The following is a 26,656-nucleotide window of genomic DNA, read 5'->3' as shown; positions in this document are numbered from 1 at the left end:
AGATACCACCACACAACTATTATGCACATTTAGGGCACATCTTTGTCCATAGGATATGTATTTATTTTGCCTAAGTTAATGTTTATTTTTCATGTTTTTTAAAACTGTGTATAAATAAAATGTAAATGAATAAAATAACATAGGCTGAGGCCGTTTATTGAGACTAAAAACTGTCAATGAATGAATAATATTTGAAATTTAAATATTTTAGAGAATAGCGCGTACTTGTCTGATATATTCAATTTCTTGAAAGTCTTCGTAATTATCTAATACTTCTTCATGGATAGCTGCATCTCTTTTATACATTTCGTTGTCTGCATCAATGTTTCATATGCTCCTTTTTTATTACTCTAATCATAAGTTGATCTCTTCATAGCCCATGGTCTATGCTGTTATTTTTGAAAGATGATAATTTTTATCTCACTTGTTTTGCACAGATAGATTATAGATAACAATTAAACTGTTTCAGATGATTCCTTCCAATTTCGTCAAGATCAGTTTATGTTAAATTCATAATGTTTAATAGAATTTCGCAATTTGGAGACAACAATTCAACCATCTTCGATGTTTTGCTATTGTTCATAATACTTTCACTATTTCCAATCGAAAGACAAAAAACGTCGGCTCCTGACAATTTGTTGAATATGGTTTCAAATTAAGTATGTATAACTTCTGATTTTCTTTCTTAAACTAGCAAAAGAAATAAATAATAATGCAAAAAAAGGACCGGCTCCAAGAGAAATTAAATGATCAGTATTGTTACATTACAAACAGCGTCAACAAAATCCAAAAAAAACATTACGCATTTATTTCATTAACATGTTAAAATCAACCTTAACATGAAAACGAAATCCAAACTTCAAACAAGCATAGCACTCCTGTTCACTTTCATTTCAATCTCAAGTACCATAAAGATTCATTATGAAAAGAAAGTTCATTTCATTTAGATTTTTCTGGATTAAGAAAGTCGAAATTAAGAAAATGATACCAACCAATCACATGAGAAATCCAGAGAAAAACCAAGAGCTTCATTTCCATTAATCTTTCAATGTATAACAGTAAATCATTGATACCTCGTTAACAATCTTCCATAAAGTGTCCTTGAAAGCAACAGAAAAGCTAAAATCTACAACTTTACTTAGATCTCTAATCATCATTTTCAGACCTTTACAATGAATTTTGCATTTGCATTTACAGAGAATACTGTCTTAAAAATCAGGATCAAAATCCCAGCAGAAATCTTCCCAAGAGGCACAACCGCCATGCTAGTTGCTGGCCGGCAACTAAACAGTTCCAAAATAGAAGACATTCCCAAAAAGACTAGAAGTCTTAGCACCACAAAGGAAGAAGGATCGAAGGAGGCATCCACACTGAAGTGGAATAGAAAGTACAACTGTTGCATAAGGATACTTTGGTAAAAGATGATGATACAAGCTGAAGTGTTTGACATGGAGATCTTTAATCTAAACTAAAAAATAGAAAGCTTGTAATCAAACATAAGAACAGAATATAAGGGTGCGGTCCCATGAGGGAAGCTGGAGGATCTCTTTTTATGGACCAGTGGTCCTATGAAGTCCGGAAAAAGCTTGCTACAAGATCAATTGGAATCTTATCCCGAAATGTAGCAGCCCCTATTTTTTAGGGTGCAAAATTGAGCGAGTGGATAAGGCAGGGGGCTCAAAATTGCCCCACCAGCTTAAGCTTTTTTGCCACTTGTCAATCATATAATTATTTTAAATTCTTATTAATAAGTTTTTTTACTTTATTTATTTATTTAGTCAAGTGAATTGAATATTTTAAATTAAAAAATTTCACGAGATTACCCATTGTGAAGCTTTAACTTTTAAGAATAAAATCAATACAAAATTCATGGAACCTCTATTTTAAAATAATTTTAAACAATCTAGGCAGCACCAGCTGAATTTTTTTAGGAAACTCCCCTCCATTGGTACTGCACCCTAAGCTTGTTGAAACAAGGTAACTTTCTACCACTGAACTAGAGAGAACATTTATGTATGAGTTGTCACCTTTTCATGGGGGAACTTGCCATTCTGAGACATGAGGAACTTGAAGTTGGCTTCTCGGCAGCACCAGCTGAATTTTTTAGGAAGCTCCCCTCCATTGGTACTGCACCCTGAGCTTATTGAAACAAGGTAACTTTCTACTACTGAACTAGAGAGAACATTTATGTATGAGTTTTCATGGGGGAACTTGCCATTCTGAGACATGAGGAACTTAAAGTTGGCTGTTTTAATCTTATTGATGCTGCCAAGGTGTACTATAACCATTTATTTCATGTCTTTTTATGTTATTTTGAAGTGTTAAAGAAATTAAATCAAAAGAATAGCCATCGATTTTCAAGTTCAAAATCATACTGATTGTCCTTGCTTCTCATATTCTTTCATATTTTGTTAAATAATGATTCTAAGGCTCTTGACCAGGAACATCCACCCAATTGTCTCTGAATTTGGCCACTCTTACGGATTCCTTTAATTAATTAATTTCTTTTTCTATTAAAGCCACAGATTCGGAAGTTTGATCTGAGGGCAAAATCAGGTTCAGGCAATCATCAAGTGCCCGTTGGGTCAGCCTTTTTCTTGGAGCAAATTTGCTTTAACCAGCTTATCCCTCAGTTAGGGCTAACAAAATTCATGGAACCTCTATTTAAAAATAATTGTAAAAAATTTAGGCAGAACCAGCTGAATTTATTTAAGAAGCTCCCCTCCATTGGTACCGCACCCTAAGCTTATAGAAACAAGGCAACTTTCTACTACTGAGCTAGAGAGAACATTTGTGATCGAGGTTGGGGGAACTTTGCCATTCTGAGACATGAGGAACTTGAAGTTGGCTGTTTTAAACTCATTTATGCTGCCACGGTGTACTATGACCACTTATTTCACTTCTTTTTATGTTATTTTGAAGTGTTAAAGAATTTAAATTAAAATAATATCCATCCATTTTCAAGTTCAAAATCATACTGATTGTCCTTGCTTCTTATATTTTTTCATAGTTTGTTAAATAATGATTCTAAGGCTCTCGATCAGGAACATCCACCCAATTGTCTCTGAATTTGGCCACTCTTACGGAATCCTTTAATTATTAAATAACTTTTTCTATTAAAGCCATAGATTTGGTAGTTTGATATGAGGGCAAAGTCGGGTTCAGGCATTCATCAAGTACCTGCTGAGTCGGCCTTTTTCTTGGAGCAAATTTTCTTTTTAACCAGCTTATCTCATTCGGCCAGGACTACCTCCCTTTCTTCTAGTCTGCCTCCGAATCTGTTAAAATAACTTTCAAAATTGGAATTTTCGCTGTACATGGGACAGTATTCATTCATTATTGAAGTTCTATGAAGTTCAAATATTTGCTTCCGGGATCTCCTCTTCATTCAACTCTCTTGAGCAGTTTTATTTCTCTCATACATGGGGAAGTCACTATTCCTTTGACCGGCTAATGCAGCCATCTCCACCTCAATTTTATCGGCATCTTCATAAACTTTACACGCTTTATTAAAAAAATATCTTTTCTTACCCAATTGTTGGGTAGACAAAGAATCCGGCACTGTTACCTTATCCTCCATGACATATTAGAATCCACCTTTGCCTTTGGAATGAGGTGTGGACATCTGTCTCGAAAGCTTGCTTAGCTAAGGGGCTACATAATTCTTTGGTGAACTGCCTATATTAGACTAGGTATTCCTTGATTTCTTGTTTTGATTGATGATCTTTCTGCATCATAGATGTATAAGTCTCAGTAGCACGTCAAATGAAGCAAGCTCACCCATCCTGGCCCATTTAAACAAATCAATTTGTGTTGTTTTGTAGTCAAAGAGAGACAAGTCTCTTAATCTTTATTTGGGGGAGTTGCTATGTTTGCCACTACTTTCCATTTGTCATTTCTTGAAGTGACATATAATGTTCTTACCTTCTTGGCTATCCTGGCATGTCAACTTTAGTAATTAAATCTTGAAGGTATATTTTCTGCAGTACGACCTTCTTCACTTTCTCAAAATTTAAAGCTAGCCATGAGGTAGCATCATATGTAGGTTCAACATTTTAGATGAATTCCTCTGGGATGGTTGTTCTGGCCTGACGTGATCCTCTAGCTGGATGCCTTTCTCCACATACATTGGGCTCTCCTTGCATCATTTCTTTCACAGGCACTTGTTGATTGGAAGAACCATCTTGTGTCTTTGCTTTCTTCTTCTTTTTTGCTTGCTCTTTTCTTTTGTAGGCGTCATCATTTCTGCTTGGTATTTGTCAGTCAATTCCATCCAGTAGGCATCAATATTTTCTTGATCACCCTTTTCTGTATCTTCCTCCTTTTCCGCTTCATTGGTAGGCCCCTCTTGCTCAATATTCTCTCAATTATTAGCATTCTCAACATCTGTCCGAGAAGGTTCTATTTTATCTCGTCCCCACTATTTCTTTTACCGGTCCATATTGAGGTCAGTCAAAGACTTCTTTACTTGACCCCAGCTTAGGAAGGCCTCGGTAAAATTAATTTTGTTGGACAAGTGTATTTTTCCTTCGTCTCTTTCCAAGCTGGCCTCCATCTTCATAGGTCTTTTTATTTTCCGAGTCTTCCGTATCATAGGTCTCTATGTCTACGAACTTTGGTGTTCCTTGGAGAGGAGGTGGCTGCTTCTTTGGTGGAGATTTATTTTATGGTTGGCTCTTGTGACGGGGTGTCAGCTGTAGTATTTTGAACTTGCCCTTCCCCTTGCTTTAACTCTCCAAGCGCTATGCCTATAGATTACTTCCATTATTGGACCTATAGATGCTTGAGCTATTATTGACAATCTAATAGTGATCCCTGCGTCTATTGTGTTATTGAAGTTGAGATTTTTCATTTTCTTAGAAAGCTTTCGTATTAGCTCAATTCTTTTCCAGTGCGTTATCTCTTCCTCTTCAGTTTCTCTCTTGGGTCTCTTCTTGTAATCTGTCTTCTGCCTTTGATATTCTTAGGTGGCCTTGGAAAATTGTGGATTCTCTATCCCGCCTTCTCCTATGCTCCTTTTGGTAGTCTAAGTTAATCTTGATAAGGCTCTTTTGTATAACCTCATTCGTCACTACATTTATAGTGGTATTTTCTTTATCTTACCACCTTATTGGAGCAAGGGGTCTCTAGCTTATCTTATCTTCTTCATATAAGACGTTCATGATTTCATCGTCATTTGAAATTTTTTCTGGGATATCCTCTTTAATTCGAAATTTTCTTATTTAAAAGGCAGTTAGCCTACAAGAGCCCATTCTTCTACCCTTCAAAACCATCTTGGAGATTTGTCCAAAAATCTTCCGAGGCCTTATTGTAAGAAAAGTTGTTGAGCATCAAGGTTTTTACCTCACCCATGGGATCACACTTATTCTTCTCTTCAGAAGTACCAAAATATAGAGCTTCTAGTTCAAAGATACACGTTCTTACTATCTATAGACTGGCACAATTATATATCCCAATTTGAATGGGAACTTCACTCCTGACTTGTGTTTGGAGGTCAAGAGGGACTATACCTCTGCAATCTATCTTGCGAATTCTAGGAGGATTACCTTATTATCACGACAATGTGTGAGGCGGATTGGCTTCTAGTAGAAGCAATTAAGCTCGATGGAGCTTGATTTGGGGTTTTGGATGAACCAATTTCCCCAGTGAGACACAAGTTTCATGGAATCCTTGGACATTTTATGGCTAACATCTCTTTTTAATTGATTAAGCATAGAAGAATGCATCATTAACCCTCTTGTAGTGGGCTACTTTCTAGGGGGCAACTTAAATGCACCCATTCCCAATGTTTTTTTGTGAAGTGTATTTTATTTACACCTAAGAGGGTACATTCGCATGGCGTTGTAGACGACTCCTTGTAGTAATCCCAAACTTTGTTCATTCTTAGGACATCTCCTCTCCCTTAATGTCATGTCATGCGAAGTTGCCTCTCCTTGCCACCATCCATACGACTTACAATTAATCTTAGATCAACTTGGTACCTTCAAAGAAGATTGTCCCGTTCAAGGTGGATGCAAAGTAGGTATACATCCATGGCCATGGGTATATATATATATAGTAACCCATGGATGTATATATAAAATTACAAGCTAGTTACTATAACAATGGAGACAAAAACCAACACTCGTATGCTAGGACACCAAAAAAAATCACCCATTTATAAACTAGAAACTTATAATTGAGCATCCATGATATATCACTAGTTGACTAATAATATTTTTATATAATAATATAATATATAACAAATATATTATCAATAGTATATATAATTACAAGCCAACCATTGCAACAATGGGGTCAAAAACCAACAACTCTATACCAGGACACTAAAAGAAAATCACCACCCACTTGTAAACTAGAAACTTATAATCATCTACAATATATAACTAGTTGACTAAAACTAACCCAGGGGAGAAGAATACACCATTATAGATAAAATAAAATGAGATGGTGGTGTGGTATGCCTTAGAGATGGGTTGGATCAAAATTAATTTTTATTGTTCATCTAAAGGTAACCCAAGACCACTAGGTGTTGGATATATATATTTTGACCCAACCCATCTCTAAGGCATACCACACCACCATCTTACATATATATATACATATATATACATATATATATATATACATATATATATATACATATATATACATACATATATATATATATACATACATATATATATATATATACATACATATATATATATACATACATATATATATATATATATATATATATATATATATATATATATATATATATATATATATATATATATATATACATACATATACATATACAATAACAAGCCAGTTACTATAATAATGGAGACAAAAAACCAACCCTCTTATACTAGGACACCAAAAAATTCATCACCCACTTATAAAGTAGAAACATATAATTGGGCATCTATGATATATCACTAGTTGACTAATAATAATTATATATAATAATATAGTATATAACAATAATTATATGTTATTAATAGTATAGATAATTACAAGCCAACCATTGCAACACTGGGGACAAAAACCAACAACTATATACTAGGACACCAAAAGAAAATCACTACCAACTTGTAAACAAGAAACTTATAGTCAAACATTTACAATATATAACTAGTTAACTAAAACTAACATGGGGGAGAAGAATACATCTTTGTAGTTAAAATCAAATGAGATGGTGGTGTGGTATGCCCTAGACATGGGTTATATCAAAATTAATTTTTATTGCGCCTCTAAAGGTAACCCTGGACAGCTAGGTGTTTGATGTGTTGTCTAAGACTCAAATGACATGATCTAAAAAGATTATTTAGAGGCATCATAAGCCCTGATATCAAATGGAGGCAAGAATGAACAAACACCACCATCATCTACACTACAATTCACACATCTACAATTAATCTATATCTACTTATTCCTCAAAACCCTCAACTATGTAGGCCACAACAAAATAATCATAAGTCAAACAAACTCGATTACATAAATAATTGTGGAAAATACATCCTATTCTGGAGGTAAAGTCGGCTCAAATACATCACAACACATTTGAAGTTGACCCAAATGAACTTAAAGTCAACATTAAATGTAGTGTAGATATATAATGCAACACATTAACTAGTCTGTCCAAAAGCATTATCCCATGTAAACAAATCAATGCGAGTCTTTACACACCATGATAAGATCCATAGAAATATCTTAACCTCAAATGTGTATTTGAACCAAAATAATATGATCCAACCAATACAAACCAATTGAATCATGTAAGGACCAACATAATGTTTGACTAAAACATATCAATCAGGTGAAGTGGTGAGCAAAGAACTCAAGCATTAAGCTAGTAAGAGGTGTTGTCATTGATTGACAATTGGTTAATAAGAAGTAATAAAGCATTGTAAGTGCAACCATTGGTAGACTGGCATATCGGTCAAAGCAGAAGAGTGAAGGCGCGAAAGAAAAATGGTCATAGCTCAGTCACCATCGATGTGATGATACATGTGAAGGTCTAAATGGAATAAAACAAGCAATGGAGAAAATTGATAGAATGTGGCTAATGCACATAAGGCCTTGGGTCTAGTTGTAGATTTGTAGACGGACAAGCTAGCCTACAAGCATAAGCATCTACAGATAGGTAGTCATATGTCTTGTGACTATGCTCAATGTCCATTTTATTTTTCAAATTACAGTTTGAGTGGGATAACTATAGGGTTTCCATATGCAAGTAGTGGATGTGATTTAAAGATCACTTGCAATGTTATGTAGTTGTTGGTTGACAAGGAAAGTAGAAGATTATTTTCAAGAGAAAGAGCCAAGGACGTTGTTGCCGCAACTGTGTGAACTAGAGATTTACATATATAAACAAACTATTGTGAATAGTGTGAGAGTAGACAAGTGCATAGTGTACGATTAGGAGCAAGGTAGTGAGCAAAAGAAGCTCACCAAGCTAGAATAGCAGGGGAAGATCAAAATATCTTCAAGAAGCCACATTATAGGATCTATTAGGCAAGGTGAGCTAGTTATTTAGATCTAACACTTTAGTTTGCTTTCTAACCATAACATCCATTGTAATCCTTTAACAGGGCAAACTTGTAATAAGTCTTTGAAATCCTCTTACAAGGTATCTCTCAGAAAGAGATCTAAATCCTTTAACAAGGTAACCTCAATAGGCTAATTGTAATCTTGACAAGTTATTGACATTTTTATCAGGATGCGTCCTTAGAAGGAATAGATGTAAGCCTTTAACATGGCACCCTTTTTCTTGCAAGGAAAGGCTAGTGGGTATATTACTCCCATCGTGGTTTTCACCCTCACATCGATGATTTCCACATAAAAATATTTGTGTCATTAATGTATCCTTCTGTGTGAGATATTGTATGGTTTTACTACATAGCATTTGTCATTTCCTTAATAGTTAAAGAGGTAGTAATAAAGTGTGTGGTAAAACTTGTTGCATTAACCAATAGACTATGTAAAAGTGAGCGTACTGATTCACCCCCCCTTTTAGTACGGGTTGAGACCAACAATTGGCATCAGACAATAGGCCCAGAGAACTATAAGTCTAATGACTTAGGGGAAGATCTAGAAGCATCACTTAGGAGATAGCTGGAAGAAGCACTAGATATTATCAAAGATCTAAAGAAAAAATTGAGAGAATCCCGAGCTATGCGAAAGAAGTTGATGAGAAAGTTGGGAGGAAGCCACAAGCTAATAGAGAAGCTTGAAGAGCAAAAAGTTGTTTCAAAGAGTTAGAAGAAACAATATGATAACTCATAGCTGAGAATGATAAGTTAAAGAAAAAAATCAAGTTCCTAAAGACGGAACAAGAACACTCCACAATGAGATTAGGTGAAGTTATGGATGAGAAAGGGAATGCCATCCTAGCAAGAGACCAAGCCTACGAAGAACTAATACTAGCTCAGGACGCAAGACAACAAGTTGAGGATTTGGTGAAAGAGAAGGAAGATGAGATAGTTGTCATAGAAGAAGAGCATCAGTATGTAGTGCAAGAAAATAACATACTACTTGAGCATGATCATGATAAAATAGAACAACTGACTGCTTTGACTAAGGAAGCTAAAAAAATAGTAGAGCAAGTTTGTCAGTTGATGGATGAACTCAAGATAGTGAAGGAAGAATGTGATAGGCTATAAAGCCAAGTGAAAACACCCAGAAGGTGGAGGAGTAGTCAAACACTCAAGGAGAGATGCCAAGCTCAACCGGTCTAGGATTCCAAGGGATCTGCACATCTGAAAGAGGAGAGTCTTCAAAGAAAAAAGACTCACAAACTACAAAGAACAAAGGGACAAAAAAGAGAGTTATGTCATCAAACAAACCTACTTGTCTTTACTATGCTAAAATAGGACAAAAATTAAGTGAGTGTTGTCATAGGCGAGCCTCAACTAGTAGACATGATACACATAGAGAACTATGTTATAGCTGTTATCAATATGAACATAACACACGTGAATGCATAGATCTTGCAAATGAAGCTAGAGCAAAAAATACTACTACTATTGCGACATGTATGGTCATAATGAAAAACATAATGGATCAAGTACATGATCATATCTTTCTTCTCCCAGGAGCAGGAGACAAGTTTGCTTCACTTGTGGAAATGCTGATCACATTGCATCACAATGCAAATGGTGGACATGTTAGAAAAACCATGGAACAACACAAGGAAAACATGCTACAGATGCCACATGGTAGGTCATGTGGTCAACAATTGTTGGGTAAAGGAAAAACCCAGACAACACTACAATGAGAACAAAGGAAAATGCAAGACCATTGATACTGTGCAAGTCAATAAGGGCTACTCCAACGTGTAGATCAAGAAGAGATCAAAGAATAATAAAATAAAAATTGGAGAAGTGGAAAGATCACTAGTAAGTGGTGAGTCTTCCCAATTAAGTTGAGCTAAAGAAATCTTAAGAGGGGTTAGGCAAGCAAGATAAGCCTTGTAGTGGTCCCCTCATATAATTGGTAAGTCATGACTAGTGACTTAGTGAAAGTGAATGCATTGCACTCAAAAGTGGAAGATAAATTGTCTCCAAAGTTTGACTGTTGGATGAATCGTTGGATGACATTTAATTCACAAAAGCAAAGGTAGGTGAGACATTAGGTTACCATAAAAAATCACTTTTTACAATCTAGAGATCCAATAGAGCTTTTATTTGTGAAACCCTAACTACCAAAAGAGTGATTCTTTGTGTGAACATAGACCAGAACCTACCAGTTTCTTTGAAACCCTACGATATACTTAGAGCAATAGATCAAAAGATAGAACTAGAACTAAAATTTACAGTGGCACAATACAACGGTTTATTCGAAGTTGAACTAGTTAATGGATAGGATCTTGAGCCACTCGTTTATGAGCCAATCTTGTTGAGTCCTGACAAGAAGGATATGAAGGGAGCCCTATCCTCACTCCCAAGCAATGTACTACTGATAGAAGATGTCGGCGACTATCTCAAGACAAAGATAGTAGAGATGGGAGATGCATAAATCAGAGAAATGTACAAGAAGTTCCATGTGGAAGATGAAGGGGAGGAAGGTCTCAAAGAGCTAGAAGAGAACTCTAGCCCGTGCAATGGATATCCCAAATCTCTTTAGAGACAAAAGGGTGACATTCGTGTTCAACTGGGTGTGCGACAAATACATGTGGCTAGATACACCATACAAGATCACAAAAGGGGTGATTGAGAGGGTGACAAGGTTTAGTGAAGCTGGAGAGAAACTAAGCACTCGAAAGCACACAATGGTGGAAGTAGCAAAATTGACTAGGTGCTATTGTGATGGAAGGATGTGAACGCTAAAGGACATCCTAGATCAGAAAGTGCAGTTTTCAACATGGGTAATTGCACACAAACTTCAGTAGTCTAGTCGTCAAACAATGTGCCTACTGGAGCAATGTATGGAGCATACTGGGTAATAGAGAAGAAAACCAAGCTAGACCTTAGCGGCTGGTTACATGGGTAGATAATGGAGGGCATTAAGAAGATTAAAAATAATAATAGTGCATACATTCAAATTTTGGCGCAATACTAGAAAGCATATGTTTCTACTTCAAAGGAGAGTTCCCTGGTTACAAGGAGCTCTAATGGAAGTTAAGTAACATCATCACAAGTAAGATAAAAAGCATGCAGAACAAGTTGAGCAACAAAGGCCCAAAGTAGATTTATAAATGCTTCAAGCAATTCCAAGTTGAAATTCAAAGAAGTAAAAGAATATCAATCAATTTAATAAATGACTACAGAAGCAGTGTTTTCTTCTTAGCCAACACAAACAATTGCATAGTATAAACAGTCAAACCAAGAACTCACTAGTTGATTGAATTTCCTTATGAGGTTGAAGAAGGCCCAACCAGAAACCTCATCAAACAATTGCTAGAGAAACTCATTGATAAAGATCAACAAAGCTTTGGCACAATTGAGGAGAAGATGAAAAATATAATGGAGTAACAAGAAAAAACCTCCAAAGAAAAGAAGCAGAAGAAGAAGAAAGGCATAGGATGAGCTGTGCAATAGGTTGAGGAAGAGATAGCCCAAGGAAGTGGAGAAAGCCCACAATCTAATATAGGAGATAGCTCCTCACCTAAACCTAAGTTAGAGGAGGAAGCAACAAACAAGAAGAAACCAGAAACATTGGAGCTTTCAATAGTGGAGACATACAAGAGGAAGGCCACAATGAAAGACAAGAGGAAACCTCCTACCTAGCTGGAGGAAGAAGAACAAGAAGAATAATCAAAGATAGAAAGCCCCAAATTGACAAAGGAATGTAAGAAACTTAAACTTCAAAATATTCTTGATGATATTGAAAATAATGGAAATTCTAATACAATTAGAGATAGACTTTCTGAGTTCATCAAGCTGAATAAGAATAAGATTGTATAGGTTTTACTAGTAAGCCTAAGAAAATTCAATAGAACACCTGCAATGCTGGAGTCATAGGTTCCAAAGGAACTGTATGAGATAGTTAAGGAAAAATGGTCTAAAGCCATAGTGGAATGGAAGAATATGCCAGATGAAGCTCTTAAAGACTTAAGACCGAACCTAAGTAGAAAATATATCATAGATCTTATAGATTCATGTAGGAAAAACACCAACCTGCCAGTGTAGCATTGATAACTATAGGGTTGAAGAAATATGCTTTCACAAATGCGAAGAAGTTTTTCTCTCAGTTGTATGAACATGAAAAATAAATGCATGAGAAAGGGGAAGGCCGAGAAAAGGAGGTAGAAGGAAAACAACAGGGCAACTGGCCCTAGAAGTGCAAAGAATAAAACAACATAAAAAGACACAAATCATTTAAGACCTGAAAAAGGAACCCAAGGAGAGTGAAGAGATGTAGCAGGCCTTAATGACACCATCTTCTACAATAGAGAAACAATAGGATGACACTAAAAAAAAATAAAGATAAACCTAGTGTCATTGATGTGACGAAGGGGAGAAATGAAGTAGAACAAGGCACAACCGATCATGATGAAGATGTCGTCAGACAAGGAGAGAAGGGAGAAGCAACAAAGAAAAAGGAAATAGGTAATGAGATGGATGACTCTCAATTACCTGCAACGGAAATTCACAATGATGCAAAAGAAGGACAAGTAGAGGAGACAGAGGCTATGCGAAGGAAAGCAACTTTGCTATCTACTCAACCACAAGAGACATTAGCAATAGAGCCATCCTCGACACCATCGAAGGGACAAATGAGTGTTAAGAAGGTGGAAACAGGCAAAGAAAAGAGGAAAATAGATTTAGAGGAATCATGAAGAAAAAAGAAGAGCAGAGGGATAAAGGAATATCAAGAATAGGTAGAGTTAATGGCATTGGAAGATGAAGGTGCACTTTATGACAGTGACACAACTAAAGCTGCTAGGATGTAGGAACTTTGAGATAGAGTCAAATAAATGAGAAAGTGAACATGAGGGATGAAATCAAAGGAGATGAAAAAGTACACATGACTCATTGAGAGATACAAAAAGATGAAGCAAAATTGCAAACAATATGAGCAAGCCACCACACTGGTAGATACTTGTGACATTTTGAAAAGACTTGTGGACCAGACATCCAACAATGAGGATGATGATATGATCAACCAAATCAAAGATGTCGTAGGAAATCTTCACAATCAAGAAGACATGTTCCCAAAGCCAGTGAAAAAATAGGTTCCAATTAGACTGCTTGAAGAGGAAAAACAAACTTATTTTAGAGAAGAAAGTGAACTAATGACACTCAAAGACAAGACATTTGAAGCTTTAAATAACCCCAACAATTCAAAAACTAGGAACATCACACACATTAATAGATTATCTTGAGAAGAAAAGAATAAAGGCTCAACACAAACATGATGACGTCACTTAGACATATGATCCACTTTTTGGATCATTAGTAGAACATGTCACCAAAATCCAGGATACCATATGTCTGGTACATCAGCTACAAGAAGAAGAGAAAATAGCTATGTAACTAATGAAGCTTCAATGCTTCTTAACTCCAATGATTGGAATCATCAATGCACATATGAAGGAAGTGGATGCTCAAATTATCATGCTACAAGCAAATACAAATGATGCAATCTATAGGCAAATGTCAAAACTCAAGAGTGCATTGCGTGTACTAAATCACCTAAAAGGGTCATGAGAGACTAATATGAATCGAGCTCGAGAAAAATACAAGAATATTTTTGTGAAGTTATAGAGAACATGGAAAACATAGACCATCATCAGGAGGGGAGCATGAAGCCAAAATAAAAGCCCCAATGTTATCCCATACCTACCTATTGTCATTGATGACAAAAAGGTGGAGATATACACGAGAATATACATATGAAAAAAAGGGGGAGATATACATGAATAAAAAGGGGGGATTATAAGTAGAAGAGTAATAAGGAGCAGGAAAAAGATGGAGGAATCAATCAAGCAAAATGGAGAAGAAGAATTCGAGAGGGAAAAGACAAGGAATCAATTTGATAGGGGGAGTAGACTTGCAAAATTATAAGGCCATAAACAAGAAGCATGAAGATAAGTTACCCTCAACCTACAAGTCTTGTATACCTATTCAATTTATATCTAAAAGGTTTTTCCATCAATGCCAAAGGGGGAGATTGTTGGACTTAGACACATCAATTGGGTGAAGTGGTGAGCAAAGAGCTTAAGCATTGAGCTAGTAGGAAGTGTTGTCATTAATTGGCAACTAGTTACCAAGAAGTAATAAAGAGTTGCAAGTGCAACCATTGATATACTGGCATAGCTTTCAAAGAAGAAAAGGGAAAGAAGGCATTGAAGAAGAATGGTCGTAGCTCAGTGAACATTGATGTGATGATACAAGAGAAGGTATGAATGCAACAAGACAAGGAATAGAGAAAAGTGATGGAATGCGGCTAATGCACGGAAAGCACTGGGTCTAGTTGTAGACCTACAAACAACAAGATGGCCTATAAGCATATGTATCTATGGATGGGTAGTCATGAATGTCTTGTGACTATGCTCAATGTGCATTTTGTATTTCAAATTACAGTTTGAGTGGGATAATTTTAGGATTTCCATTCACAAGAAGATGTGATTTAAAGATTAGAAGATTGTTATCAAGAGAAAAAGCCAAGAACATTGTTGTTGGTAATATTGTGTGAGCCAAATATTTATATACATAGACGAGGACAACTGTGAATAGTGTGTGACAATAGACAGGTGTGTAGTGCATGATAAGGAGAGAGGTAGTGAGTAGAGGAAGCTCATCAAGCCACAATAGAAGAGGAATACCAAAGCATCTTGAAGAAGCCACAATAGATCTATTAGGAAAGGTGTGCCAGTTATTTAGATCTAACACTTTAGTCTTCTTTTGAACCATAACATCTATTGCAAGCCTTTAATATGGGATACTTGTAATAAGTCTTTGAAATCCTCTAACAAGGTATCTCTAAGAAAGAGATCTAAATCCTTTAACAAGGTGGCCTTAACAGGCTGATTATATCCTAATAGGTTACTGGCATTCTTAATAAGATTTATTCTTAGAAGGAACATATGTAAGATTTTAATAGGGCAACTTTTTTCTTGCAAGGAAAGGCTAGTGATTATTGTTGCAGGAGTAGACCAAACATATTATGCTATAGGAATTGACATGGTGAAATATGCTACAAGAACAAACAAGGATGAAATAATACTTCAGAATTGTGCGACAGGAAGACATAACAAAGATGATGCTATAGGTTGTGTAGAAACTATGAAGGAATTTGATGTCATGTTTTAGTGTGTTTTAAAATTTTGATGTTTGTAATAAAGTCCTATGATGTGGCAACATAAATGGAATAGTGATTCTATAAGCTCTCCAATTATAGCCACTTAGGACAAAGTTAATTTCATTTGTTTGAGAGTGTTTGAAATAATGAGGCCAGCTATGTAATCGATGGCTACATGAAGTTTCAAATAGCTGGAAAAAGTTGGCTGAAAATATTAGAGATAGGAAAGTATTGAAAAGGTAGATTCTATAATAGAAATGAGGATCAAGGACAACATAAGAGAATAGAAAGAGTTTTTTTTTTCTTTTTTCTTTCTCCTGATTTTCATGGGTCTCCGATTTGAATGTGCATTTTCCTTATTCTCTTTCCAAAATCAAAACACTAAAATTATAAGAGCATGTCAATGGTTTAGTTGTAGAATAATGAACTCTTCAATTAGGCTTGAATCCAAAGTAGGTGTCTGTTTGAAATTGTTACAAAAAATTCCATTTTTATGAGTTGGTGAATGTAACTACGCACTATTTCGAGGGTTGCAACTATAGATGGGAGTCTTTTATACTCTGTGAATTTTTTAATGACAGAGAATGCCATGATTTTGTGACAGAGAATGCCATGATCAACTGTTGGTCTATGATCATGTTCTAAAACCATGCATGTAGAAAGATGGTGTAGATTCGAACATGGATTAACATTGCTTGGTTGTCAATTTGTATTTGGTTTGATCCTCAATTTTTATATTCGACGGTGATTGAAGTTGTCCATGCATTTCAATTTCAATAAAGAAGAATCTAGTCAGTTTACATTAAGACTATGCAGGAAAGCTAATGTTGCTGCTGGAGCTCAAAGGGGCTCCTATTACATGTCTATCTATTAATTGATACTAAGAGAGTCAGATAGACATCAATCTAAGTTAAGTGGAATAATTGATCCTAAAGGTGCACAAACCCCTTGATGCAGACTTAGTTGAGTGATTTAATTCCTCCTAAGTTTTCCAAGGTGAGGCTTTGCATTAGTTATAGTACTGCCATCGTGGTCTTCACCCTCATATCGGGGGTTTCCATGTAAAAATACCATTGTCATTTATGTATACTTCTGTGTCGGATGGTTTTATTGCATAACATTTATCATTTCCTTAATAGCTAAAGAGGTAGTAATGAAGTGTGATAAAGCTTGCTGCAATAATTGATAGATTTTGTAAAATGGAGTGTACCGATTTGCCCCTCCTCTTAGTATTGGTTGGGACTAACACATAAACAACATTGCGAAGAAATGAAACATCACAACTCTAGTCGTAGAGTAAAACAACACTTGAGATTTGGATTGGAACATTGCAAAAATAATCTAAATACGTCTTCCAAGATACATAAGAAGAAAGACTAACGCAAATGATTCTTGATACTAGTCTTGACAAACAACCATAATCTTCAAATTGTAACAACCAAATTTAATTATTGAACTAGAAAACATAACGATGCAACATCCACAAAACATAGACTTTATATACAAAACCACAAGCTATATCATCTTTAAATGTTGAGGAATGCAAAACTTTCTCTCATAAATGCTTGAAATACACATTCTTGCATATTCAAGCTTCTGATACTGTCACCTTCTAGAAATACTACAAACTCATTTAATATCATTACTAGAGATCATATTGTTAGAATACTAGAAACACCACACAACTAAGAAGTGAGACATGAATCAATTATGTCAAGGTCTAACATGCCTTTGTTGATTAAATCTTAAATCTTAAACCCTTTAACCTAATATCTAAATGATAAGCATGATAACACATAGTCACATCATCACATGTGTTAGTCTAAGAATGGTTTTGACACTTGAGTGCCAACACACTTAACCACTTTCTATATTAAAGCCGAGTACACTATGTATGCCGAGCCACAGGTTGTGCCAAGTGATCTTTAGGTGCCAAGCAACCTTTAGATGCCGAGTGAAGATCAAATGCCGAGTGACTATAGGTTTCGAGTATGATACAAGTGCCGAGCAATATTCAGGTGCCGAGTCATGAACAGTGCCGAGCAAGATAGGAGCAATACAGGAGCCGAGTTATAGAAGGTGCCAAGCATCAGGAATCTGTAAGTGCCGAGTAACTCAGAATCAACATATGAGTTTGTAACTTCACAAATTCAGATGTAAACCATTTTCATGGCCGACATATGACAAATCTTGAAGGATTTAAGTGATAAGATCAAATCATTTAAATTTCCTATGCAATCTACATGCAACCAATAAGAAAAATGGAGAAGGCATGCAACTGATGATAGAAGTATAAGGAATGAGCAGAAAAAAGAGATTCAATATGGATCATAGATCCACATCTAACCCTAAGTCTTTGAATGTCTTTATAAGGAAGACGCAATCTCATTGAATCATGTAGATGGATGAAGGAGGAAACAAAAACTCTAGAGGAGTTCAAAATAAAGAATAAAAAGACTTAGTGGTAGAGATCAACAGTTAAATATCTAGTTAATCAAAACAAAGCAGGGGATACAAAATGAGTATTAGATCTCAGAGGATCAAGATCAAAAGAAAGCAGATCAAGAGCCTATATTCAGAAATCAAGGATTGTAAGCTATCAGGTTTATACCTAATACTCTTTAGCCATTGTATTAGAAAGGAAATCCTATGATAATAGGTTAGCTTAATAGCTATTTTGTAGATCCTTTAAACAAGTGATTAAATCCTTTGACAGGGTAACACTTCATGTAAAGTGTTTGTAAATCCTTTAACCAGGTCACTATTGATACAATGTAAAGCCTTTAACATGGCAGATCATCAGAAGTGGTCAAACATTATTTACTGCAGTGATTTTGTGGGTATCATCCCCGCCCCAATTTTACCTTCTTATTCTTGGAGGGTTTCTGGGTTACCAAAATCTCAAGTGTTATGTGGTGATGCATATTTGTTTCTCATAATTGCTTAATATTTCTATGCATGCATGTTCATTTCAAAAATATATTATTAAGGATTTAAAATAGGTCAAAAGCTAGCACTTCTAATTCACCCCCCCCCTTAGAAGCATTCTTTCCAATAAGATATTACAACAATTGGTATCAGAGAACTTGTTCTCTCAAGAAGGAGCCTAACAGCTTGGAGGAAAAGATCTAAAGATGGAAGTTTTCAAACTTGGAAAGATCATTGAGAACCAAGTGATAGATGTGCATCTCACTCTACAAAAGTAGAGGAAGCCAGAGTGGAATTAAGAAAATATTTGAAAAGAAGAAAGGAGATAGCCATAGCTGAAAATGATATACACTACAAAGAGATTGATACCACACAAGTGTTTGCCAATGGAGACACTAAAGAGTTTGATGTAGCAATAGCAGAACTGATGGAAGAAAACAAAGCTCAAGAAAATGAGATAAGATCTCTCAAGATGGAACATGAATCACAGGCCATAATGTTATGTGAAATCACTGAACAAAAGAAAAGAGTAGTTGAGGATAGAGTCATGATGGAAGATGACAAAATGAATCTTGCAAATAGATTGGAAGAAAAATGTACTGAATTAACAAGGATCTCAAACATGCAGATGGATACAATTGCCCAAATAATGAACCTTCATCATGAGCTTAATATGAAAGATATTGAGATCTCTACTTTGAGGATGCAGAATGAATAGCTGCAGAATGAATTGAACAGAGAAAAAGAAATAGCTGAGAATCTCAACAAGTCAAGCAAAGCCATAAAGAATTTTGAATAGTTGCTGAAATCCCCAAGATCCGCCCATGATACATCAAGACTTGGATACAACAACACTGAAGTAGGTGAATCATCAAAGAGTGTTGAGCAAAGAAGTGACAAAGGTAAGGATTCTAAACCCATTTGTCATTACTGTAATAAAAAGAGACATACTGCTAATGTTTGTAGGAGTAGAAGGATCAATCAGTCAAACACATCCAAAAGCAAGAGTTACTATCACAAATGCAACATGCAAGGACATATGACACAAGATTGCAGATCCAAAGTCCCAAGGAGACAAAAATTTAATGGACATTTTCATAATTGTAAGAAATATGGACATAGGGCATTTGAATGCAGATCAAAGCCTATGTGGACATCAAATCAACCAGCAAAAGAGAATGAAGGTCACTACCATTGGGATTATAACACTAGGTACAGTTGTCACTATTGTCAAGAGGATGGACATATACCCCAGAATTGCATAAGAACACATTTCAAGGGTATTTATAAAAGATGGTTGAGCCAGACTACTTGCTTTAGTTGCTTGAAAACTGGACATGTCAGCAGAAATTATCCAACAAAGGCCAAGGCACCCAAGACTAAAGTAAATAAGGGAAAAGAAAAGATTGATGTGGAACACAAAAGAACAAACATGAAGAAGACATGGCAGAAAAAGGATAGATCAAGTACATGCTATGAAAGGGTCACTTCACCCATGAGGTCAAGTGATCATTTCTCATCTAACTAATCACAAGATAAGCCTATAGGGTTGATACATAAGGAAGTATCACACATCAGCCCTAAACCATGAAGAAGTACTACAAAGTATAAATTTGCATAAGACAAGATGCTAAAACTAAACTTGAAAGATGATGCCAAGTTGTCTTTGGATGCCGAGTGAAACTGGCTTTGATGCCGAGCTATTAACAAAATAAGTAGATGCCGAGTAAGTATAGTTATTGAGTGGATACCAAGTTGAAAAACATTTGGAAGCCAAGTGATAGGTGCAGGTACTAAAATGCATTAAATGCAAAGTTTCGTTTGTCGCTTAAAAGTAAAAATCGATTCATTCTTGAGACATTCAAATGAAGAGCGATTACCTTGAGCACAACTGAGCGATTTTCAAGCTTTTAACTAGTGATTCAGCATCTACTCAAGTGACCTAAGCATTTATCCAGGTATTTTCCTCAGGTGCCGAGTTTTACAGTTTGAGAAGTTTGCTTTAATTGTAAAACCCTAGTTCAGATATAAATGGCATCTAGTTCAAAATCGACCCAAGGGATAGTGAGTCATGAGATTCAACTTGTCAGCAATGAGGTTAAGAAACCTGAGTTTAGACCTATACCAGAAGTTGCATACAAAAGTGATCCCACTGGTGCCCTATCCGCCATCCCTGAAAAAGTCGTTATGGTTCAGGATGTGCGAAAGTGCTATAATTGTAAAATAGGAGCCATAGGAGATTTGGAAATATTTAATGCCTATGACAAACTCTGTGAAAATGGTATCCTGAAAGATGAGTTTTTTGTTATAGAAAAGAAGGGTTTGACCAAAGCCCTAGTTTTTCCAATCATATTCAAAAAAAAGTGGATACGCATAATACTCAGCAGAATCCATGATGGATCATTCTGGTTAGAACAAGGACTAGCCAAAATTACCAAGAAAATGGTTCATAGGGTTACAGGTTTTCCAACCGAAGATCGGCCAAAGACATTAAGAAGTGAAAAGAAGGAAACAATTGAGAAGAAAACTGGAGCAAAATGGAACAATAGAGGTATGACCATAGATACCATAACTGATCCCCTTCTAAACTTTTCTATAAGGATTATATCACATAAGTTTTATCAATCCAGTAGGTTAAATAGTGTACCCTGCATAGCAGTGGATGTGGCATATAAGCTTGTAAAGAAAGACCACACCTATGACCTTGCAGAGCTCTTGTTGCAACAGATCAATGAAAATCTTGGAGCTATTAGAAAGTCCAAGGGAGCACAGTGTAAATTTGGTTCAGTGTTGGTTTGTATGTTCTTCTATGTAATGAAGGAATTCCCTTCATTTGACAAAATTAACTGGAGTCAGAATAGAACCATTGTTGATCAAATTAATGATTTCATTGCACAAATGGGAGATAACTTTGATGATCAAATGTCTATCTATTTTGAGGATTTCAAAAATGCAATGAAGAAAAGAATGAGAATACCAATTTCACTGGTAGAAAAGCATGTAAATGACATATGTTTTCTTGTTGATATTGATTATACTTACATTCAAGCAGTCCTTCCAAGAACAAGATGGCTTAGACCATTGGGATATGAGCTTGATGTTGACCAAGCTTCTGCAGCCCTCACAACATTAGTCACAGAGGAAATGGACAAATCTGCCAAGGCATTTGGAACATTTGACACTGTCAAATCAAGAGTTGTTATAGAACTCAAGACAACCACATCAGTAAAGAAGAAGGACAAGCTGGTAAAGCAATTTTGAGGATTTCAAAAATGCAATGAAGAAAAGAATGAGAATACAATTTTCACTGGTAGAAAAGCATGTAAATGACATATTTTTTCTTGTTGACATTGATTATACTTACATTCAAGCAGTCCTTCCAAGAACAAGATGGCTTAGACCATTGGGATATGAGCTTGATGTTGACCAAGCTTTTGCAGCCATCACAACATTACTCGCAGAGGAAATGGACAAATCTGCCAAGGCATTTGGAACATTTGACACTGTCAAATCAAGAGTTGTTACAAAACTCAAGACAACCACATTAGTAAAGAAGAAGGACAAGCTAGTAAAGCAAATAAAGAAGAAATTTGGTGTTGAAGAATCAAGTGCAGCAAGCGAAGCAGAAGAAATTAGTGAAGGAGAAGAAGAAGGCGAGCCAGAAAAAGAGCCACTTGAAGAGAAAGATGAGAGTGCCAAGGAAGAAGAAACCAAGAAGGCGCCCATCAAAGGTAGAGTCATCAAAAGAAAGACAAAGACACCTCCTGCTTCTCAGCCTTCACCAAAGAAAGCTACCGTGCAAACGCCCAAGAAGCCAACAACCAGAGCCACAACAAGGGTCTCTACCCAAAAGGCCAAAGAGGAAGCCACAAAGAAGAAGAACACAAAGGCACAAGAAGAGCCAAAGAAAAGGAAAAGATATGTGCCCCAACCTAATACTGATGAAGAAGATCAGACTGAAAGGGTAATTCATCCTCCTAAATCTTCAGTTGATATATTATGTGAGAAGATTAGGAATGCAGATTTAAGTGAAATTAAAAAGATTGATTTCATTAAGTTCAGTAGAGAGGAACAAAATAGCATAGAAGAATCAATCTATGCATTAATGGCACAATTCAAGTATACACCTCTTGAACTAGATGGAAAATTGCCAAAGGAATTGTCTAAAACTATAGAAGACAAATGGCATTTCTGTCTAATGATGGAGAAAGAGATGAGGGAATCAACCCTAGCAAACCTACTACCTAATTTAACAAAGGAACAGGTAACTCAAGTAGTCAAAATGCATAGTAAAAGGTTTACACCTAAATATAGGGCATTCTCCATCCTACAAAACAAAATTGAAGAAGTTGTATAGAGAACTACAAGAGTTTGGAAAAACTTGTACAAGACAACTAAAGATGTCCTTGAAGAGGTATATAAAGAGGAAGCTGCTACTAAACCTGAAGAAAGAAGGAAGAGGAGAGAAGAGAAGACAAAAGAAGAGAAAAAGGTTGAAGAAGAGGAAAACAAGAAACAAAGAGAGGAGGAAGGAAGAGATGAAGACAAAGGTACTAATGAACAACAAAGTGTGCAAGACACACAACTTTCACCTCCTAGCCTGCCTCACTCTACTACCACACCTACAGTGATCATAAAGATTAAGGATGTTGTTGACATCACATGTCAAAACATCAATCCATTAACTATAGCGGATCTTACTAAGACCCTTGACCAAACAAGTCTACAAGCACAATTGTGTACAAGTCCTCTATTGGTTAGTATGGATAATCTTCAAAAGTCAGTAGACAAACTCAAAGAAGCCAAGGTGTCACCACAAGAACCACCTCAAATCATTCAAACTACTAGGCTTACATTTCTACCACCTCCATCACCACCAACAATAGCCATTCAAGCTCATCAGGAGCCGAGTGCAACAATAGAGGTAGTCATAGGGATAAAAGTTTAGAAAACAAGTATACCTCCAATAGCAGTGACACAAGAAGAAGCCAAGCAAGAAAAAGAGGACAAAGAAGAAACACAAGATAAAGAGGAGTCTGCAATACAAACTTTGGTTGAATTACCAAAAATAGGAACTCCCACCAAACCCAGTCATAAGCTGAGTATTGAAACAATGACCTTACATGTCAATACACCAAGTTTAAGTTCCACTAGGGTAGCCAAGACCATTCATTATGGTATTCCTGAGCTTGATGAAGAAATTAAAATACCCTATTATGACTCAAGCACTCTAAATGAGGAAAAGATGAATGAAATACAAAGTGCATTGGATAAGAGAAGGAGGCAAGAGACAATGAGGAAAGACTACAAATACAAGTAGGCAATGAATGAGATAAAAAATATATTCATGGATGCTTTTAGTCTTCAACCTCCAGATGCAAACAGGCCAATACTTGAGCAACTATTTGATATAGTTGACCAAGTGAATAATGAAGACCATGATACTAATGTTAAACTAATGGAATGGTCAGAAAAGAAGTTTGTAGGATAAGTCAACTAGAAAATAGCTAATAACATAATTTTGGGACATGTTGACCTAGCTAAGAAATTGGAAAATTGAAAGAGTGTATTAGGGAACACATTTTCCCTTTATAGCAAATTGTGTGATTTTTCCAAGATAACACAAGAAATAAATCCACAAATTTTGAACCTTGAGAGTAAATTAAAGCTCTCCAACAAGCAACTACCCTAAGATCTTGCACAGAGTGAAAAGCAATTTTCTCAAACACTTCACACTAAGAGGGAATTAGCTGCATTATCAGCAGAAGGGGCCACTATCAAAGAAAAGCTAATGCAAATCCAAGTCTCCATCACTCCTCACTTGGAAGTATTACACAAGGAGCAAATGTGTGCTGAAACAGTTCTGAAGAAGGATCCAAACATTTCTACACATGAAGGACTTGTTGATCTAGCAGCACAGCTTGCAATCCAACAAAAGTCATTGGATATTGCCTTAAATAACTGGGATGCAGCTCTCCAAATACTCCTTGAGGTAAATAAGACATTTTTGGCCAAGCATGGCATTACTATTTAGGACCCTTTGACATCCATATCAAAAAGGGGGAGATAATATTCTAAGGGGGAGATAATATTGTGAAGATATATTAAAGAAAATGTTAGGCATAATGGCACAAGACATCAAAATTCATGACATGACAAGGCATGATCAACTCAGGGGGAGTTATAATAATTTTGAGATCAGTGAACATACTCATAAGATCAGATAAATAATGCTTAGTTACATGTTTTTGACACTCATGTCAAAAGGGGAGATTGTTAGTCTAAGAATGGTTTTGACACTTGAGTGTCAACACACTTAACCACTTTCTATATTAAAGCTGAGTACATTATGTATGCCGAGCCACAGGTTGTGCCGAGTGATCTTCAGGTGCTGAGTGAAGATCAAATGCTGAGTGACTACAGGTGCCGAGTATGAAACGAGTGCCGAGCAATATTTAGGCGTTGAGTCATGAACAATGCCGAGCAAGATAGGAACGATACAGGAGCCGAGTTATAGAAGGTGCCGAGCATCAGGAATCTGTAAGTGCCGAGTAACTCAGAATCAACATATGAGTTTGTAACTTCGCAAATTTAGATGTAAACCATTTTCATGGCCGACATATGATGAATCTCAAAGGATTTAAGTGATAAGATCAAATCATTTAAATTTCTTATGCAATCTACATGCAGCCAATAAGAAAAATGGAGAAGGCATGCAACCAATGATAGAAGTATAAGGAATGAGCAAAAAATAGAGATTCAATATGGTTCGTAGATCCACATCTAACCCTAATTCTTCGAATGTCTTTATAAGGAAGATGAAATCTCATTGAATCATGTAGATGGATGAAGGAGGAAACAAAAACTCTAGAGGAGTTCAGAATAAAGAATAAAAAGACTTAGTGGTAGAGATCAGCAGTTAAATATCCAATTAATCAGAAAAAAGCAGGGGATACAAAATGAGTATTAGATCTCAGAGGACCAAGATAAGAAGAAAGCAGATCAAGAGCCTATATTCAGCAATCAAGGATTGTAAACTATCATGTTTATACCTAATACTCTTTAGCCATTGTATTAGAAAGGAAATCCTATGATAATAGGTTAGCTTAACAACTATTTTGTAGATCCTTTAAACAAGTGATTAAATCCTTTGACAGGATAACACTTCATGTAAAGTGTTTGTAAATCCTTTAACTAGGTCACTATTGATACAGTGTAAAGCCTTTAACATGGCAGATCATTAGAAGTGGTCAAACATTATTTACTGTAGTGATTTTTTGGGTATCATCCCCACCCCAGTTTTACCTTCTTATTCCTGGAGGGTTTCTGGGTTACCAAAATCTCAAGTGTTATGTGGTGATGCATATTTGTTTCTCATAATTGCTTAATGTTTCTATGCATGCATGTTCATTTCAAAAATATGTTATTAAGGATTTAAAATAGGTCAAAAGCTAGCACTTCTGATTCAACCCCCCTCTCAGAAGCATTCTTTCGAATAAGATATTACAACAACATGAACACATTACACCATCACCTTGATGTGTAAACCCTATTATAAGAAAACCATGATGGGGTTGATACCCACAATAAACTATAGTATGTTAGAAGTATAACTTATTACAAAGTAGAATGCACTTGCATTCATGTACACTACCTAGATCATGCTGCTTAATTACAATGGAAGGTTCATTGCTTTACAACTTTGGACTATAGTCCAATATTATATAAAAAATACCTTATCTTCCTTGTGCTTGTTTAGTTTCATTGGAGTTCATCAGATTCCACTCATACCTCTTCCTCTGCTATCGATGCATGGGTCACATCCACATCCACACCACACACAGTTTTCATCCTCATTTGAGTACATTTATTTATACAAGTCATCCACCTTGTAGAAACAATACAAGGATGTCCCTATCTAATACTTGTTTACAAAATCATTTCAGAATTACAATACCATTGATCGATTGTATGTCAATTAAAACATAAAAAT

The 26,656-nt window shown here is 35.9% G+C and overlaps 1 long non-coding RNA gene across 1 annotated transcript in view; it reads left to right on the top strand.

Moving 5' to 3' along the window:
* Positions 1-1,019: 1,019 nt before the first annotated feature.
* The window catches only part of LOC149549444 (uncharacterized), a 69,836-nt gene continuing 44,199 nt past the window's right edge, over positions 1,020-26,656 (top strand). The window contains exon 1 of the long non-coding RNA XR_016354471.1: positions 1,020-2,153. This is a non-coding gene — a long non-coding RNA (uncharacterized LOC149549444). The remainder of the gene's footprint in view (positions 2,154-26,656) is intronic.

Source organism: Cupressus sempervirens, chromosome 7, assembly GCF_028749045.1.
Source record: "Cupressus sempervirens isolate cs-2001-9-10 chromosome 7, ASM2874904v1, whole genome shotgun sequence".
Classification (NCBI taxonomy): domain Eukaryota; kingdom Viridiplantae; phylum Streptophyta; class Pinopsida; order Cupressales; family Cupressaceae; genus Cupressus; species Cupressus sempervirens.
The sequence above is the reverse complement of the archived record's forward strand: the minus strand, read 5'-3'. Positions and strand labels throughout refer to the sequence as shown.